The sequence below is a fragment of the Nothoprocta perdicaria genome, unplaced genomic scaffold (genome assembly GCF_003342845.1).
Source record: "Nothoprocta perdicaria isolate Ctin4 unplaced genomic scaffold, notPer1 scaffold_32, whole genome shotgun sequence".
Classification (NCBI taxonomy): Eukaryota; Metazoa; Chordata; class Aves; order Tinamiformes; family Tinamidae; genus Nothoprocta; species Nothoprocta perdicaria.
The window spans coordinates 3219380-3238878 of NW_020455555.1; the positions used below are offsets into that span (position 1 = coordinate 3219380).

The 19499-nt window shown below is 46.2% G+C and overlaps 1 long non-coding RNA gene across 1 annotated transcript; it reads right to left on the reverse strand.

Moving 5' to 3' along the window:
- Positions 1 to 1571: 1571 nt before the first annotated feature.
- On the reverse strand, positions 1572 to 17920 carry LOC112950523. Its single transcript, XR_003250037.1, has 3 exons — positions 17708 to 17920; positions 1999 to 2194; positions 1572 to 1901 (listed from the first exon to the last, which is right to left on the reverse strand). It is a non-coding gene; the product is annotated as an uncharacterized LOC112950523 (long non-coding RNA).
- Positions 17921 to 19499: the final 1579 nt, after the last annotated feature.

Consider the following 19499-nt stretch of genomic DNA (forward strand, 5'->3'; position numbering starts at 1 on the left):
AATCCCATAATGAACAGCAGATTCTAAGTGATTGTCAGCATTCCCACCAATTAACTAGCTATTGCTGCTATCAGCTGCCTTTTTCTTCTCTCCATCTTTTCATCTAATACACAACAAAAAAGCACCTTTGCGTCAAGCTCTGATTACAGAAGGAATCAATGCCCAGGCGGTGCTTTGCCTCGGCTCTGGGAATAGGGGATTTTATGGGAATAGGGAATTTTATGGAAAATTCTATGGGAATAGGATTTTATGGGCTGAATTTCCTGCACTGGTAGCAGAGGTGGGGGCCCAGCCCCTGGAAGGCAACTGTTTGAGTTTAGTTTCCAGAAAGTCAATTTGCGACACTGGCCAATGCACTTGGGAGGGGTGGTTGGTTCTTAGTGCGAGACAGATCTAATTAAAACATCTTACAAAGACATCTTGGGTTCCTTTACCTGGATGAGATTGCCTAAGAGCATCCCATGGCTTTCAGCACCTCTCTGACTAGAGTAGTAATCTAACAAAGGGGCCTGTAAATTTAGTATTGTCTAAATTACAGGCTGTTATCTGCTAACAGCTTTGTATAATATTTTGCTTCAGGAGCATAAATACTTAGATTTGGCAGAGAAAATGTCTATTGGGGAATTTATTAGTGCATGGAGACAGTTGCCACGTTGGACAGAAAAGCAAGATTATATGCTTTGTATCTCTAAGGAAAATAGCAGACTTTTCCCCCCCGAATTTATAGGACTATATTTTAGTCCTTTTTTTCCTCCTGAAGCAAAATATGTAAAATATTGAATAAATTTTAATTAACAAGGATTATAGTAAGCGCTTTGAATCCATGTGAAATTTCTTTGTTAGCTCTTATGTAGAAAAATATTAAACAAGTTAGTTCACCTTAATTCTTACAGTCAATATTACACTTACTCCCCTTCTATCGGTGGTAATGTACTTACCATTAGCATGTTTATGTCACATGTTTGATCTTGACAGATGAACATACTTTATATATTAAATGCTATGCATTCCCTTACTGACTTTGATCTCAGAACCACTAAAACCTCTCCGGTCAGTGGGAGGCCTGACAGCAGTGCCGTATACCAGGCAGGCAATCCAATTCAGTTAGTCACTCAGGGGAAAGAGCTTCAGGTTGCCTTTGACAGAAATATCCTGCTGGGGTAACTGGACAGGCTGGTTACGATTCCAGGCTTGAGGCAGGGACCTGCACCCTACCCTGGGTTTGATTTGTAGCAGCAGAACGGATCCAGCTTTCAGGGCACGTCTTCGTGATGTTAGGAGAGCAATACAGAAAAGGCTCTCCTGTTTTATCTAAACCACAGCCGTGGGACTGCAATATTCAATGGAACCTACAGACCTAACAGATGGAGAATAGGGAATGACCACTGGCTGAAATCTCTTCCAATACCAAAGCTTTATGCAGCAAACAAGAAAAGAAAAAGCTTCCTGTGAAGGTAAGAAATCCTATCCCTAATAGCACTAGCACATGCTGGAGTCACAAATGTTCGCAGTTATTTCTAGCGGAAGCGCAGAAATCATTTTGCAAAGAAACACAGAACACAACTAGAAAGGCTTTTGCCTCTATTTACTTCAGAAGCATTCCTGTTTAGATGATCCCACAATGCCAAATCCCAATATTCCTTTTTGTTTTGTTTTAACATCTGTCAAGCAACATAGCTGCCCCTTAAAGTGGAAACAGGAAACAAACTTTTCTTTCTAGGTCACAGCAATGAATGTTTGAGTAGCATCCAAATGACTATTTACAATAGAATTCATGCAGGGGAAGCCTTCAAGGCCAAGCTTCCCAACTGGTCTGAAACCCAGCTCTCCTCTTCATAAACACATCTCTGATCAGGAGACTCTTTACTGATGGTCTGAGCTCAAAGCCATTTCCATATTCTCTGAAAGGCAGGGAAATCACAGGTAAAATGATAGAGTGGAAAGTCATTAACTAGGTATGTATCCTGTTGGATAAGGCCTAAACCTGATCTCACGTACCCTAGTGCATGTTCGGAGTAAAATCCATGGTTTGCAGCCTCCATACAAAACCCAAGGGAACGAGCACTGCCCCTTCTAGGCATCTGTGTGGGGAGCAGTTCCAGCTGGGGGATGCAGAGGGAACGGGAAGCCATGTCCCAGGCTGGCACTAGTGCCCAGGGATCCCAGAGGGCAAAACCAGCTTTCCAGGCTCTCACTGTAGAGCAGAACAGCAAAACACAAACAATTGTTTAGCTAAACCAAGCTCATAACTTCAATCCACAAAGTTGAATTTATAGCACACAAAGAAATTCAAGGGCTTTTTTAGCTCCTAGAAATCATATATAAATGGTACAAGTAAAACCTTAATAACATATACGGAAGACAGAACACAGTAAAGACCTGTTTCTCCCTGGGCAGAAGTGAACAAAAAGGAAAATATATTTTTGATCACGACAGAAGTGACAACTGGAAATAGTCATATGCTGATATCAAATTGTGGTCTTATTTCAGTACATTTTTTCTTATGCAACTGTGATTCTTCTTTTTCAAAACACAGAGCCTTCACCTCATATTTCTATATAATTTTATATTTCTTGGAAAAAAAAACAAGTGAGTATTCTTTTTGATAGTGACTGTATGTGCTGTAACCCTAGCAACGGTGTGAGGAAGGATCTTCAGTTGTTGGTGGAGCTGCTGAGCTCCTCCCAACTCCAGAGAAGCCGAGAGGACTGCTGGATATGTGACAACTGCCAAATCTGTCTCCTCGAGGTGAAGAGATCCCAGCACTCGGCACCCTAGCGAGGCTTGTTTGGCAAGTCAGTGTTAACAGGGGAAATATCCTGATGTTTCCACAGTATCAATACCAAAAGCTTGTCATATTCACCAAATATCATGATACTACTATAGCTTGTGAAAAGGTATCTCTCTCTGGAGGACTGCACACAAGCTGACTTCCCTCTCTCCTCTGGAGGCTGTGGCACCTCCGACACCACTGTTATCTCCTCCCTCCATCTCACCCTCGTTGCCCAGACTGACCCATCGCCATCAGCACCACACACGGTCCTGTGCAGCTCTGCTGGGGTCCTCCCTGCAGAGCACCCAGGCCACTGCTCCGGGTCCAGCTCCAGCTCCCCCTCCTCGAGCAGGAGCCTCCGCAGCCCGCGCAGTGGGGCTGAGGCAGGGCCCAACCAGCCCGTGCAGGGCAGGAACGACACTGCAGAGACCACAAACAGCATCAGGCTGATGATTCGGCTACAGCACTACTTCGAGTACACTCGGGAAACATCAGTCAAAACTGAGGGGATGTTGCAGTGGCCAACCTCACACTGGGGCCCTTTCTGAAGGGCTGATTTTTTTTCCCTTTTTTTTTTTCCAGATTTTTTCCTCTGATATGCTGCAAGCACAGCACTTACTCACCTGCTTGCAGGAAGCACTTCAAAACATTCACCGTGCACTAAAAAAGCAGCTCTGCCAGAGGGATGGGGCTGAGCACGGGGTCAAGGACGCGCCTGGCAGCGGCCACATCGCAGAAGGTGGTGACACAGGGTGACACTGCGATACAGCGGCTGCAAGGAACCTCCCTGCTACCCCAGCTCCATCAATAGGAGTCTAGAACACATTTCAATGGGCCCATGGGACTGAATTAGAGCTAGATATGGAAAACTTCCTAGCTGGGTAAGCAAGCACATCCAACAAGATTTGTAACCATAAACAAGATGTTTCCCACACCAGTGAACTGGAAGCTTAAAATGCTGCCTCTGTGGAATTTCTTCCTTATGCTTAATACGAGACAGTCATGGGACCTCACTGGCAAACGTGTCAAGTTGTATCTTGGCTTTGGGTCTGTGGCAGCCTCCCCGGCTGCCGGTGGGAACGAGCTCAGTTCTGCTCCTGTGCAGATTCGTAATTCAGCACAGGGAGGTGCCCAGAGGCTCTGGCAGCCCGGGGCCCAGCACGCAGGCCTGTGCCCGCAGCAGCCACAGGGCCGCCAAACCTCGTTGCCCACACTGACCCATCGCCATCAGCACCACACACGGCCAGGGCAGAGCCGCGGGCGCCCGTGTCCCGAGGGAGGAGGCCGCCCCGCTCCAACCCCGCAGCCGGCCAAGGTGCCCCCGTCGGCTCGGCACTCTGCAGGCACCCGGCTAATCCCGCACTATCCTGACGTTATTAAGAGCTGTAGCTCACAGCTTCTCTGCTGGCTTGTTAATCCGATCCCTGGCATCGGGACTTCCAGTTGCTCCCTTCACAGCTGGTTTGAGGAACCACATTTCCTTGTCCTGGAAGTTACAGGACTACAATGTGGCCCAAGGGGGCAAAAAATTATCGCTTTAAACCACCCCTGTGCAGAACAGCTTGCAAATGTAGCTGCAGAGCTGCTACCTGCCCTGCTCCGCAATTCCTTGTCTTCTTTTCCATCCTCTAAGAGCTCTTCAATAATCCTAAGCCCTACCCATGGTTATGGAAACCAGGGGAAGGCTCCCACTGGAACAGTTAATTTAAGTTATTTTCATAGTTCATTTATACTTGAATTAACATTACAAACTTTCTATTGTATCAATTTCACTAAGTCATTTTATGCAGTTCAGTAATTAATTTCAGTTATCAATAAGGGCTTTCATTAAAATATTGCTATTATTGAAGCCCTGTTTTCACAAGGGCAGCTTGATCTTCTCTAGAAAGATATTTAAACTGTTCCTTCAATTTTAGATAAGGTTAGTGTGATTGCAATTACTCGTTATACGCTATTCAATTTCTGTGTTACATTTCCAGTCTCAGATCCAAAATTAATGTGAATATTAACCTTTAAGAAGCTGAAACAGAAACTTCATTGTTTCTAGCTCCTTCGTAGACAGCTGCATTGATTTGCATTCATGTACTTATATGTATATATATGGATAGGTTGACAAACCTCTATTTCACACTTACAATGCAATACAATTAAATGAAGTACAAGTCAGCCTACGTTTATTTATACATTGCATCAGCAGCATGAGATTTAATCATTCTGCTGAGTATTATATATATTTGGAGTCTTTTTTTCCACCTTTTTTACATGCCTAAGACAAGCGCAGCAGCACCTCTATACGCTTATCAAAGCCCGTAGCAGAACAGCACACAAACCTCAGTTTCCATATGGACAAGAGCAGGGAGCAGGGGCCGCGACACAAAGCTCTGTGCTTTGCAGCGGTGCTTTATGAACCTGGTGGTGGCTGAGGCTGTGCCCAGCGGGCAGGGCAGGAAGCAGCTCCGAGAGCCCAACCTCTGCTCTGCCTCTCGGGCAGCAGCTGGGGGTGCGGGGCTGCCTCGTCCCCGTCCCCCGGCCACCCCAGCGCTGGCGCTCGCGGGGCCCGCGGGCTCCTGCACCAGGGGTCCCGGCTGGCAGCAACCGACCCCTCACCTCCGGGCTGAGCACAGGGCTCGGATCCTTCCTGCACACACGCCTGTTCTGACCCTGCTCAGGAAAACTGGGACCGTCTACACACTGATTCTTTATGTTCCTGCATTGCATCTCAGGAGGAAAAGCAAATCTTCTCCCAGGAAGAGAATGAAGCAGGTATTTATCTGCAGGAACAAACACGGGTTTTCTGTGCGTGCTTTGAAAGGAATAAAGGGCAGCAGTAAACAGAAAAGCTTCAGATTCAATAAGCTTCTTAAAGCAGCTGTGCTGATGCCCCAAGCCAGCAATGTGCTCATTTCAACAGCTGCATGGCATAAATAGAAACTGCACCCTGTTATCTCTCAGCTAAGTACAGGCCTGTGGGCTTTGACCCCTCCAAAAATCCTGCACTGCTCCCGCAGGCGAGAGCACCAGCTTCCTGGTGGAAATGCCTCCAGGAGCTTCCGTGTGTTATGTCCACAGGAGACCTGTACGGCTTGCTCCTGTGCACAGAGCCCAAGGTGCTCGCTGGGCTCAGCGGAGGCCATCTGGCCTGCTTAGTTACCCCAACGGACATGTGTCTAAAACAGTAAAAATAAATAAGAGAACACTTAGCACATCTCCTACTGTTCCACAAAATCACTTCAACGAGCTATGGCTATAGCTGAGCCTTCCCTGCATTTGCACTCAGGGCTGCTGCAGGGGAACATCCCAGTCTCCCTCAGGCACCTCCAGGCCCCTGAGTTGCCTGGGGACGGCAGCAGCCCTTACAGCCGCTCCGGCACAACGAGCCTTGTGACCCCCCTGCACCGGGGACAGCGCGAGCCCTGCCCAGCACCGAGCCCTGCGGCACCCCAGCACCGCGGGGCTCCTCGCAGGGGGGCACAGGGGAAAGACCAGGGGTGCTGGGCGGCCACCCACCGACCAGCTTCAACTTAATGTACTCCTGGAGCCCCCAGTTCCCACATTGGGAGCCAGGCCCAGGTGGACAAGTCCCTGCAAGGGAGTGGTGCTTTCCAAAGGGAAGCCAGTTTCTCCCTGCTGCTGCTGCTTATATGAGCAGTTAATACCAGAAGTGATGGAAAGGGTCTTCACTTGATTGTCAGAAGCAGCTCAGGCTCTAGCATATAGGTTGTTCTCTGCAGTCTTTAGCATTAAGCTATAAGTAACAAAATATTTTTGCATTTGCTTGTTAAAAGAAATATGCACAACATTTCAGTCTCAAAACATGCTCTAGAATTGCTTTCCTTTGATTTAACATAAGTAATCTTTCAGTCTTAGTTTTCTAAATGTAATTTAGACTTGGACATTCATCCCCTACATTTCCCATAAACTCTCTCAGTTTGAGAGAAAACTCCTAGTTTATCAAAGTCTAAGTATTTCTTGGCAAGGCATACAGAAGAGTAAGAACAGATGTACATAACATATATGTATTTAACAAAACTGTATAATGTGACACTGGTTATCACAAAGGGGCTGCCACATCTCCCTGAAGAAAGGAGCTATTTAACTCCATGTGCTGCAGCAGACACTGCTGCTGCGCAGATGAGCAGGGTTATTAAGTAGTACTGAAAGAACCAAACACATCCTCCCTATAGGAACAAAGTAGCTTTCTTTACACAGAATGCCTCAACATGAAGAATTTTAGGGAAGAGAATGCAAATGTGTATTTTAAGGGAATTTGCTACCTGCTTAATTAATGTTTCAGAGTATTCATGCCTTGAAATGAAAAGTTGAGGCATGAGTAATGAGTTTCTTTTAACACTGAACACAAGATGTTCATACTTTCTTTTCCTCATCGCAGACAAGATGTGGTTTATCTATTGCGTTTTTTCCCCCAATTTGAAAAAAATTATAGCAAAAATAGATGCTGCAAATATTTCCAGACACAACGCAGCCTCACAATAAGCATCAACAGCTACTTAGGGCATTATGCTGATTATGTTACCCATGCACCAGCTAACAGCATGCAAGATGAGGGCTCCACTTTCAGCTGCCTTCGGAGACCTGAACAAGGACGCAGTGGGACCCAGAGCTGCCTCCGCACCAGCCCCTGCGCACACCCACACCAGGGGCATTATTAGGAACCTCCCTGGCATCTGGAAAGGCAACCGACTGGCAGGCCTGCCCGAAGCAGAGCAGCCAGGGCTCAGGAGGCGGCCGTGGGGACACAGCCTCCCTGGGCAGGGCAGCTGGGATTCCATAACGGGATAGCGAGCTTTGCAGCCCTGTGCCACCCATCCACGTCCAGGCCATGGGAGATGACAGCAACAGCGTCCCCAGCAGCTGGCCCACAGCCAGTAAGAAGGGCTTGTGGCCCCAGCTGCCCAGTGAGGTTTTAACTGACTGAATTGCTCCTTCAGTTACCCGGTTTGCTCCTGCTCCGCAGAAAACACAAGGAGATGTGACCATCACTTGGCGATTGCCTCGTGACATGCACATGCTGCATTAAGTGCTATGCTTCAGCTAGCTCTTACTGCAGCCAAAAACACCCTTTCCCTCCCCAACGCACAGCTTTGGGATCAGGACTGGCTGTAGGAAGGCTGGCAGCCCTGGGCGGCTCTTCCTCTGCAGCAGGTTCACAGGGCACCCAGCAGCAAGGGAGCTGCAGCTACTGAACAGTCTGCTCTAACGCAGGGCCCATGTCCTGCATCTCTCCTGCTTTCTTCCCTGATGTATTGTAGTTAGCACCTTTACTAGCTCACAGCTCTCTAGGCTATCAGGAAGGGTGTTTCAGTGCCTAGAGTCGAGGCTTCATGAACCTCTCTGCACTAAAGAGCTCCATTTGCTTTTTCCACTCCACATAGCTAAGGATTTGAGATGACACTTGGTGGCAAAGGTGGTGAGTAGGGAGTCTTGCTTCATGCCAGCTCTCATTGACCCACAGGAGAAGCAGATTTGCTTCATGCTTCAGCTCTTCAGGAAAAGAATGACTGCAAACTCTAGTCTGAGCTGAACAACAAGATCGGAGTAGCCAGTATCCATTACATGGCTGTCTGGAACTGTGGGGCAGAGGACTACATGCCACTGCTCCTTTTGCTCCATGCTGCTCACATGAAAGCTTCTAGTATTGCTAGCTGGGCTTGGCCTACATACCACACATACAGCATGACTCAGAGTGCTTTTAAATGAGTCTTGATTTTGTATGTTGTTGTACTAGGCTATACAAGAGAATAAATGGCACAGCTGTTAAAAATTAATGGCAGATCTGTACACACAGACTTGTGTTGCTGTCTCCTGAATGCACAACAAACACACACAAAACCTCTACAGCAGTTTGGAAAGGGGTCGTTTTCACTGACCTTGTTAGTCCTGTGCAAACAACAAGGTTAATCATTTCTGCAAGCTCTGATTATTGTTTAATTAATCTGCACCTGCTCCCAAGAGCCAAAGCCAGCAAAAATATCACTGTCGAGGTATTAGAAGATAGTTACTGTTGCCCTCTAGATCATTACCCAAAACTGTAGTCATACGCCTCTTATCGACACAGTTCTGTGTAAGGCTTTAACAGCCCAGGAACTAAGAGACACCCACCCTGCTCAGCACCCTCTGCCTTCAGAGCAGCAGCAAACACCTAGCACAAGGACCCAGAACTAACAGGGAATAGACAAGATTTATAAAAGTTACTGAAGTTCTGAATATGCCATGAACATACAAAGACATAAATTCTGTATGAATGCCTGGAGAAACTTCTGAAAGACACATGAAACAAAGAAATCTAAAAATAGCAGAAAAGAACGCAAACCCTGGAGGACATATGTTCCATACTATCTTCTACATAATACAGCAATACTATTAATACCCGAACATCAGCTACTGACCCAAGGCCCTAATTCTCCAAAAAGGTTATTCACATAATTCCAGCTAAACAACTGTTTTCATAGGCAGAACACGGCAAAAGAGCACCATTTTCTAAAGTGCTCTCTATTTTATTTCACATTTTGTTAACCCCACTAATTAAACACGGTACTCTTCTGCCTCAGGCAGTAGTGCAAATGCAAGGCAGATAGGTTATTTTGCTCCTCAATTGATACCCTGGTGTGGTATCCCCAGGGAGATCATGAGTTCTGCAAAAGAAAAGCAAGAATATAGTTACAGCTACAGATGTTTAAATGGTCAACCCTCCTGTTCTTTAAATGTCCTTTTCACAAGTAGTAGGTTAAATCTGTTCTACTCTTATGATTCCTAGTTATCAAGTAGAAGTGGTGCAGCCAAATAACACTGCAATTAATGATTAACTACCCCTCAGCCAGAGGCCTCATGCTCTAGTACAAAGAAGCAGTTAGGTATTGCTCAAGCACTACTTGCAGTGACAGGCAGCGAGCTCAGCACATCAGCAGGTCTTAACTGCTTAGTTTACTGTTGTAACAAAGGACAACTTGGAAGAGATTTGGATGGAGAGTCATACAGGCATTTCTGTGGTGTCCTTTAGTCATCTGTGGAAAGTACAGAGGAAGTTGAGAAATCTGTTGTACTAGAGTAAAATTCAAGATGTTTTGCAGTGACAGCAGGACACTGGTGATGGCTGAAGTACTCAAGAGAAGGTTCAAAAGCTGTGCCAAAGTGGACACTGACATTGAGACAGGCCAAGGCTTTCATTTGAAGAGAGGGGATAACATGATGGGGTAGACAAAAATGCCTAAAGACTGTAATTATCTGGTGCTTTGCAGGTAAGATTTCTTTGGCCAAGCAGAAGTGGGATTAAAAGCCCTAACTTCTTTCTGGCAGCATCCCAGACCATGACAGAGACCTTCCAGCAGAGCCAGCCACAGGGCAGATAGGACAGCAGGACAAGAGCAGTGGCACAGCAAGCAAAGGCCGGGTTTCCAAAGGAGTGTGGAGGGCAGCCGAGGGCCTGGCACGAGGGCAAGGCAGTTACGAGCTCTGTGGGGTCTGGGGTCTTTGGCATCGCAGAGACAGCATCAGCAATGAAAAGTCAGAGCACCCCAGGGCAGGCTGTAAGAAGGCGCTTCAGACAGCAAGGACAGACAACAGGTTCACACAGCAGAGGGAAGTGGGCAGCAGCTGGAGGAAGAGGTGGAAGGGACAAGGGCGGCTGTTTGGAGTATTAGTTCCCATTCACACTACACAACAAAGCAACAGCCACTTCCCATTGCTGCAAGGCTGTGCTCCACTTGCCTGTGTGGCAGCTGCTGCTCCCTCACTGCTTCCTGGAAAGACTCTATCGGAATTGCCGTCTTCCACTTGGGCTGCAGCTTGGAGAGCAAAACTTGGAGCTGCAGAAGACAGCCTCAAACGTCTCATCTCCCATTCTGTGTATGAATAGACATTATTTTTCAAAAAATATTGTTAAACTACCTGTAATAAAGGTGAAATACCAAGTGACATGAGATGAGATACAGAAGCTTTTCTGGGCTTTGAACTTCATTTCTGCATTGCTGTTTTGTGAAAATTTGATTTCGTGATCTTAACATTGCATTTCCTGGCAGAAATGTTTCATTAACTTATCAACTAGCACGCTCAAACTAATGTGTATTAATATGCATGAAACAAAAAGGGATTGCTTTGTGAAAAATCAGAAAGATGTGACTTTCAGCAAACTTTCTCCTGACATTTACTCCGGAGGCACTTGCGAGCCGTTGCTCTTGCCCACGCAGTCGCTCGCTGTTGGCACTCGAGCTGAGTAAGCTGGGTAAGCCGCGTTCGCTCCCGCGCCGATCCCAGCGCCGCTCCCGGCGCGTTCCCGCCGTCCCGGCGGCCGCTCCTGGGGCGCCCCCTGCCGGCGCAGGGCGCCGCCTCAGGCCGCGCCCCGCGTCTGAGGTAACGGCGGCGCGGCCGCCCCAGCGCGAGCCCCGCTCGGCGCCGTTCGCGGCCTGAGGCCGAAAGGAGCGAGGCCACGCCGGAGCCACGCGTGTCCGCAGCCCTGGGAGGCAGCGCGCACTCCAGCACGGTCAAACCCCTCAGGAGGATCAAAGAGATCAGCCCGCCCATGGGGTATCTGCCCACAGCCTCCACACAAGGAAACCCAAAACGCTACACTGGGAGTTATGCACAGGTGCAGAGGAGAGAAAGGAACTAGGAAAAGTTCCATCAGATTAAAACTGGCTGGAAAACACCGTCCAAGACAAACATACTGCAGTATCCTGGTTCATACTGTTACCCTGAGTTGCGATCAGTATGGGATACCCATACCCCATCAATACCCATACCCCTGAGCAAACCCCCCCCGCTCAGGGAGCGGATGCACTAGCTCTCCCTGTGCCTTCCAGGGCAGCTCTGCCCATGGCCGTAAGTAGGAATATAGTCTGAGAGCCCAGCAGAGCAAGCCCAGCCTGCAGGAGTGCAGCAGGGAAGCTCCACTCAGCCTCCTCTCCCGGCCACTCAACCTCTATTTACCAGCAAACACAGATTTCCAGGACAACTGCCAGCTCCAAGTCACATCCGTGCTATACCCAGTGGGTATCCAGACAAGACGTGAGGCTAAAGTGGAGTAACAAGAGCAAAGGGGCAGAAAGAAATTCCTCCTTACTAGCGCTTATCTGCTTGAAACAAATACTTATTTCAATGAGGTTCACAGTGAGAGTTTCCCAAGTACATTTCCAATATATTTAGTCTCAGCTTCACATGCATCTCCCTGGTTCTTGAGGCCAAAATTAAGCAGGGAGGGAGGGGGGCACACACAGAATTACATATCACTTACTCTAGAACTTTCAGTCCCATTTTCTACCTCTTATTCTCCAGATGTCTGTCATTTTTTTGACTGGTCACACAAGCTTTGCTGAGCAGCCCAATGACATTAAATGTTTTCCCCTTGAGTCGTGGTAATTGGTTAGCAATTCAGTACTCTTCAGTACTCTTACTTAAATTAATTCCTCAAGTCAGCATTATATAGCACTCATTGATTCTGAATTTCATCCGTCATTAGAAAGAACTGAAGTCTGAAATCTCAAACGACTGAGACTGGAATGGATCTTTGGAGATATCTCAGGGTCGCCTAGAGAACATTGCACTCCTTGGAGTTTCTCATCACTTAGCCCCAAAAACAGTCCTTGCATACAGTGCAGTTTCGCAGTCTTCAAACTACCTTGTAATTAACAGTTTTGTGCTAAAGTCCACCTAAAACCTTTTCATTGCTGTTTTAACCTAGATATTACTCAAGAAGCTGCTTTAATTCTTAATATCACTTATTAGCTTTTAAGTGGTAATGGCAACAGATTATCATCAGCAAACAACGTCCTTTATTGTTGTTTTCCTTCCACATTTCATCATTCAGACTTTAACTATAATTTATTCACTGTATATTTTGGCTGAAATGAAGTCTTGCAGCTACTTGAACCTTTACATTGTGTTCTATTTTTTAAAATTAGAAAGACATATCTAGTCTCCCAGGGCAAGAAAATAGTTTTGATAATTAGCAAATCATTTGATTTTTCCATTCTTATGGGATATTCCAATAGAGATTCCACATCTTGAATTGTGACAAAGGTGGCAAACAGCAAGAGCCTTGATACCTTACACTACACTCAAGCATTCTTCCACCAAGCCAGAGGGAAAAAGTCCCTCTAGTTAAATAAAAACAGATTCCTTTAAGCAAGCAGAAAGTATTCCTATTCCAGATGTGCTTCTGTTTTCACACCTGTTGGAGGCAATGCATTTCATTTCCATGTGCATTACCTGAGACCCAAGGGAACAGAAAGGTACCTTCTGAAGGTCACCTCTCTGGAGATCTCCACCATCCCTCTGTGTAAATAAGACCAGAGCCTCAAATTAAGAGCTGACAGCCCACTGCACAGCAAGCAGCAACACCTCCTGGAGTTCCAAGTTTAACAGCTGTATGTTTCCTACCTCCAAGGCTGGATTTTACACCAGCCACCCGGTCCGCTGCAGTGCGCTGGTAAGCCCCTCTCCTGCTGGCAGTGCTGACACTATCGAGTGGATTCTCATCTCCATGAGCTGATTTTACAGCAGCTTTGTGGCAGTACAAGCTACTCTGATGCAATGAACAGGCTGGCAAGCAACTTGTTAGGGTGGTGACATGCAGGCACTCAACAAGAGCCTGCTAAAAAGCCTGCCTGGTACTAAAATGAATAATCACCGCCAGGAAAGCTTTGAACACAGCTTAATTTACACTTGCAGCTCAGGCTACAGTCACTTTATATGAAAGCTCAAGAGTCCTATTAGGTATGCTCACTTAAAAGCAATTTGAAATGTATTAGCTATCATAACAGTAAATAAGCAATGAATTTCCAGTTTACGGTACTGGAAGGTAAGTGTGCCTGTAGCGAGCCACGTGCTCACACCACTCCAGGGCGCTCAGATGCCGTAAGCACCAACCTCCACCACCACGGGCACTGCTCCTACTGAACAGACCCACTGAGACCACATCTGCCAAAGGGCACTCAGGGACACAGAACTAAGCAGTGTTCCTAAAGTTACAAATTCAGCCATAAGTTGGAAAGTTTAACCTATACCAAAGAAGAAAAACTTAAGTTTCACCTTTGAGCTACTCCAGTTTAACAAGGCAGTGATATCTTAACAGGATCAATCCCCTTCAGCCCTATTGAGCTAGTTCTATGACCTTTAAGACTAGATTTTTCAACTCTATAAGTACCAGTATAATATTCTTGACCACTTCTGTACACCTGCAATCTACAAGTCTCAAAATCCAACCCTTAATGCCTACAGCAAGATATTCCTTATAGTACTTGAATCTCTTCTACACATATTGCTGCAAATAAAGGAACCAGCATCAACAATCTTGCCCTGCCGCTTTTCTGCTTCTCACCCCTTCACTGCTGGAAAGGAAGCCAAACACAGAAGGGAATGGGAAAAGAAATAGGGAAATATATGGGGAAAAAGAAAAGAAACACAAGTTTAAGAGAAGCATGGGCTAAGAACACCCGTCTTTAACTTCCGTCTGTTTTTCCTTCATCACTTAGTTCCCTTCCAAGCATCACTTGTTTTCTGCTCCGTTCTGAGCTTTGGCAAACCTAACCATTCTTAAACAAAAGAGTCAGCCCTCAGAATTACTTGACTCATTTAGAGACCTCTTGAAAATAAACACCCCTGTGGTGTTCCTGCAGGTTTACTTCTCCCTATAGAGCATATGCCCACAAGGATCTTTGTGTAACAGCTTATACATTAAATGCTATTAGAGGAAAGAAAACCCCTTCCTGGCTCTCCCTGACTCTAGCACTCAGACTAAGGCAGCTATCTAAACCACAGTCTTCTAGCGAGTCTTGTGTTTCAGCTTGAACATTAAAAGGTGAGGACCAAATTTGGTCCTTTGCTTTCTGATTTTTCAAGTTACTATGATTTGTTCAGGTCACATTCCAGGCATACAGCTTTTTAAAAAACAAACACACACACACAGAAGCCGTAAATAAAACTCATGAGACTTAAGTAAAAGGCCAGCATCCACAACGCTTCTGGCTTTCATTCAGACATGAGCTTACTTCGATTGATACTTAGCCCAGAGTGCTAAGGCATTTGGGTGTTCCCCAGTTCTTCAAAGGGCCATTCTGCTCCTGGCAATCTCCTCTCTATCCTGAGCCCTGTGACACAGATGGAACCAGGGAGGTTAACCTGGATGAGGGGATCAGCTGTTTGGTAGATGGCTCAGAAACCTGGTACGAGGATTTTAGATGTAAGCAGCAAATCCCTAAAGCATTCTGCTAGCACGGGAATCAAATAACCCTGCTGCGACTCCTGGGTCAGCTAAGCACACACTCCAGGTCAGTCCACACTGCAGATCTACTAGACATTTTATAGCCTCCTTGTTAGGAGATGATCAAGTTACTCTGTTAATGACCACAAGAAACAATTAACACAAATGGCCATCTAAAAAAATCCCAGAAAGTAGCCATTTTAAGTGCCAGCAACAACAACCAACCAAACAAATGAAAAAAGTTAGTGACCATAGAACAAGCATCTTAAATACTGTGAAAGACATCTTTAAATACTTAAAGCCCTTGTGAAAAAAGGTAACAGGCTACAGTGCTGACAGATTGGACTCTACAAGTTACCACTGCAAGGCTGTAAGAAAGTCTGAATCTATTTTGCCAGCCAGTTGAGAAAAGAGTTTAAATGGGAACAGAAGTGCTGTCTTTTCTAGGTAAAAGAATATTCTTTATTTCACCCAGCTTTGCATTTCCAACAGATTATCTTTAAAAGGCTTTAAAATATAGCTGCAATTGTCAGGCTTGAGAGGTATTACAGAATGTGGAACCATGCAAAGGGATTAACTCCTAATATCATCCAGCTGAACAGCATGAGCTCATCTGGGCTTAACCTTCTGAATTCATTCCATTTGTAGGACCCAAACTAAAATAAAAAATTGCTCACTTATCTGTGATTTATATTTTAAATACTGAAAAGGAGAATGATTTCTCTCGTGTGTCCAAGAAACCACTTATTTTCCCTGAGAAGGGCCTATTTATCAATCTATTGCTGCTATAGACTCATTAGTGCCAGAAAAATAATTCATAAGGGATCATTTGACACAATGCATCCTTTCGAGTGCCCCAGTTGTCCATGAGCACACTAGTCCTCTCTAACCTACAGGGATGAGGAGCCCGGGGTTGGCACTGCTGCTTGCAGGGAGGTGCGACTGCCAGGTGGCACATGGGGCCCAGTATGACCCGGAGCACTGGTCTCAGGTTCCTCAGCTGGTGCAAAGGAGAGAACTGAAGCTCAGTAAATGTTTGCAGTGTACAGTGCGGAAGAGACCCATCTCCCTCCCCTTGCTCGTTCTTGTTCCTCTACCACACTGGCAGTACAACTGCCCACTCCTGTGCCGCCCTTCCCATGTCACGCTCACCACAACCACAGGCCTCAGGAGGCTTCTTCCAGAGGGTTTTCCTTGCATTATAAGTCACACTAGATAACTACGTAGTTTTTACTCAACTTAATTAGATGTGGGACAATTCAAACAAGCCACATTAATTCCCATGAAGAAGCAACATATCAACCCCTTGAAAATTAATATCCATCCCATGGTATTTGAATTGCAGCCAATATTCATGTTCACAACTATGACTTCTTTTTAAGAGTCTTTTCCATGAAAAAGCCAAACATACAGGAGAATTTCTGGAGGGGTCTGAACAAACCTCAAGGAAAAAGAGAGGACAAAGCTTAGCTGAAGAGTCTGTTCCATATTCAAAGCTGCTACTACACTCAAAACCAGTATCTGGCAGCATTTTCCTCCCTTCCAAGTAACCCCAAAAATTTCACATTTCACACAAATTTCAAAGGGAACAACTAGAGATGGCATCTAGCTTTACTTCAGAGCCAGGACTCTCACCCTTCCCTCCCCATTACAGCGGGCAGACCCAAAACAAGAAATACACACTTACACCACAGCAATTCAGGAACTAAATTCCCCAAAATAGCAGCTAAGCTAAGGCAGATCTGTTCAACACTTATTGAGTAATTCAGACTCGCTTGCAGGATCTGCTTACTAAGTTTGTGCACAGTTGTTGCAAAATTGATTTCCTTCCCTAGAGAGTCATAAGTATCAAAATTTAATTCCTCCAGTTGGCCTCTGACCAGGGCAGGACACCCGTGAGGGTACTCGTGCTTACTGCTGGTCTTGACTACCGATCCCACTGAGAGCAGCACATAAGTGTCTGAGAGCAGACGCCGGTTCCATGTTTTGCAGGAAAGTGCTCACCAAGGTCATCGCCCCAGGCAGCCTCTCTTTGCCTGTTACTGATGTCCTTTGCTGCCTCGTGGGTCCCTAGCTTGCTCCACATGCTTGCAGGTAGGCACTTTTGCCACATCTCGGAGCTTGTAAACATCCCCAGCACAGCTGCAGCAGCAATGATTGAACTAAATGCTTGATTTTGGTTTTCTTGCCTTCTCTAAAGAACTGCTAGCTCCTCTGTTTTCCCTCAGCTGTCAGACTGAGCAGCCTGCCAGAGAGGGCAACCAGGAATGAGAAGCTGTCACTTCCACAGAAGTACCATCCATTTCCTCCTTGCTGCACAGAGCATTTCCACCCTTCTGGGGAAAGCAGCACTATAAGCTCTCTTTTCAAGAAGCAGCACCTCAGCTGCAGCATTGAAGGCACTTACATAAGTTGATCAACCCCAGAGCATGAGTGTTCAAGAGACAGAAAACGCACAGCTCCAGTGATCACCCACATTTGTGGGTTGCCACAATTTTGAAGAGCTGGGTCCATGGATTTAACACTAGTTCTGCATTTATACTTAATTAACAGGACAGCATTTCATTCTAGGGCACCTATTTGGAAAACCTCAACATTCAACACTAAGCAGACCTTCCCAAGCAGCACTTTGGTCAGTGTCAGGGCCAGCTGCTCCCTGAAGGACAGAGGACTGAGCACAGCAGCACAGCCAGCAGAGCAAGGGCCCCATCCCAGGGTACCTGAGCAAGGCAGCAGGCAGCCCACAGGTAGTAGCCAGGTGGCATCAAGAGCCCAGAGCAGCAGGCAAGATCACGGTGACAAGACAGGTCCACAGTCAAGCCAGGTGCTATGAGAACAACCAGGGTTAGACACAGCCCAACATCCGCCAGGCAGGAGCTCAGGGATGGAGCAGCTCACGGATCACACTAGGAAGCCAGGCCAGACAGGAGCACAGCTATGGTGAACTGGAGGCCCACCACAGCACCTCCCAGGCTAGGCCTGGTAGCCCAGGGCTGATCTTAAATAAAATCCCCAGGGCCGTGGGCAGGGCACTGTGTGCGTGCCCAGCTGAGGCTGCTCAGGGCACTCAAGCCTTGTTAAGGCTCTCAGAGCCTAGCAGCTGCTTTCATGAAGATGGGCAGGTCACACCCTGCTGTGTCAGGCCAGGCTATCCCATTTGTACCAGCCCTCGGTGAGGGTGTTCTGGTGTGAACTAGCTAGGAGCTCCTTGACAAAGGATTAATCAAAGACTGAATAACTCTTAATTAAAGAAAACATCACCAACAAAAGGCAAATCAAATAATCACTTTGGGGAGCAGGGTGGGCTCAGCCACAGAACATGCTTGGGGCTTTTTATGGCCAGCAGCTCTGGATTATCCCAGGTCATGGATGTGCGGTGGGTAACTAGAAACAGCCCATGTTTACCCTGAAACCAAGGAAACCAGCTCTCTACTTCTCATGACCCAAAGTGTAATAAGGACAACTAACCAGAGACCTGCCAGCACTATAATCTGTAGCATAGCAGGCACAAGAGGAAATCTGGTGCTATTTTACAGAAACCAATATTACCTAGACTTTTCCTTTGTCCATTTCCTCTTTGGTACTTTTAATTTACAAAAAATAGATAACTTTTGTATTTCATCCTGATCGTCATTGGTAGAGTCTGGCTCAGCCATGAGTTTGGATGGGAGACCTGAGCTCATCACAAAGCTTCTCTACTGCAGAGATCCAGCCTTTCTTTACAAAAGGTGTCAGTCTTGGTTTCCAGTAGAAAGCCAAGGACACTACCTAGAGCCTTTATGTGTCTTTGTATATTAGAGACTGTCCTGGTTTGAGCTCCCTAGTATTGAGAGAGACAATACTGACCTGTCCTTACATCATGAGCAGTGCAATTACTCTCTACTCTAAAAACTGAGTGAATGTTGTGAAAGTTAGTGACTGGCAGCCCTGCAGATAGACATCGTGTGTTTACCCACAGAGCCACAGCAAGCAAAGACAAGGCAAAAGCAGTGCCAACAGATGCAACCAAATGGTGGTTGGCATGAAGAAACTGCTGGGTAGGGCAGTTTCATTGCCACACAGAGTAAAAGCGGTAGGTTGCTCAGGTTTAGTCACTCAATGCAACAAGGCTGCATGGTCTCAGTAGTTTAGAAGTGCTTTCAAAACTATTTGAAAACTATTTATACAAGCTGATCCTTCCAGATCTCTAAGGGGTAAGATATCCATCCAGTTCAAAACCACCTTCTGTATTTTCCATTCCTGCTGTGGTGGCAGGTTCTACACAGCTTTCACTGGGCTAGTGAAGTGTTTATTTATTCAATCAAAAGTACCAAAAAGTGAATTATAGAGAGAAGTATATAGGAAAGGGGACACACCAAGAGAGGAGAGAGAGATTTTCTACCTGGAAAACGGGACCACTTCACAGAGGACAGCCATAACTCTTAGTCATATTAGTAGAATCCCAAAGGGACCTGAAGTTGAAAAGTTCCATATTCCATTACCAGAAATCATGCAAGTGAGATTGCCTTGTAA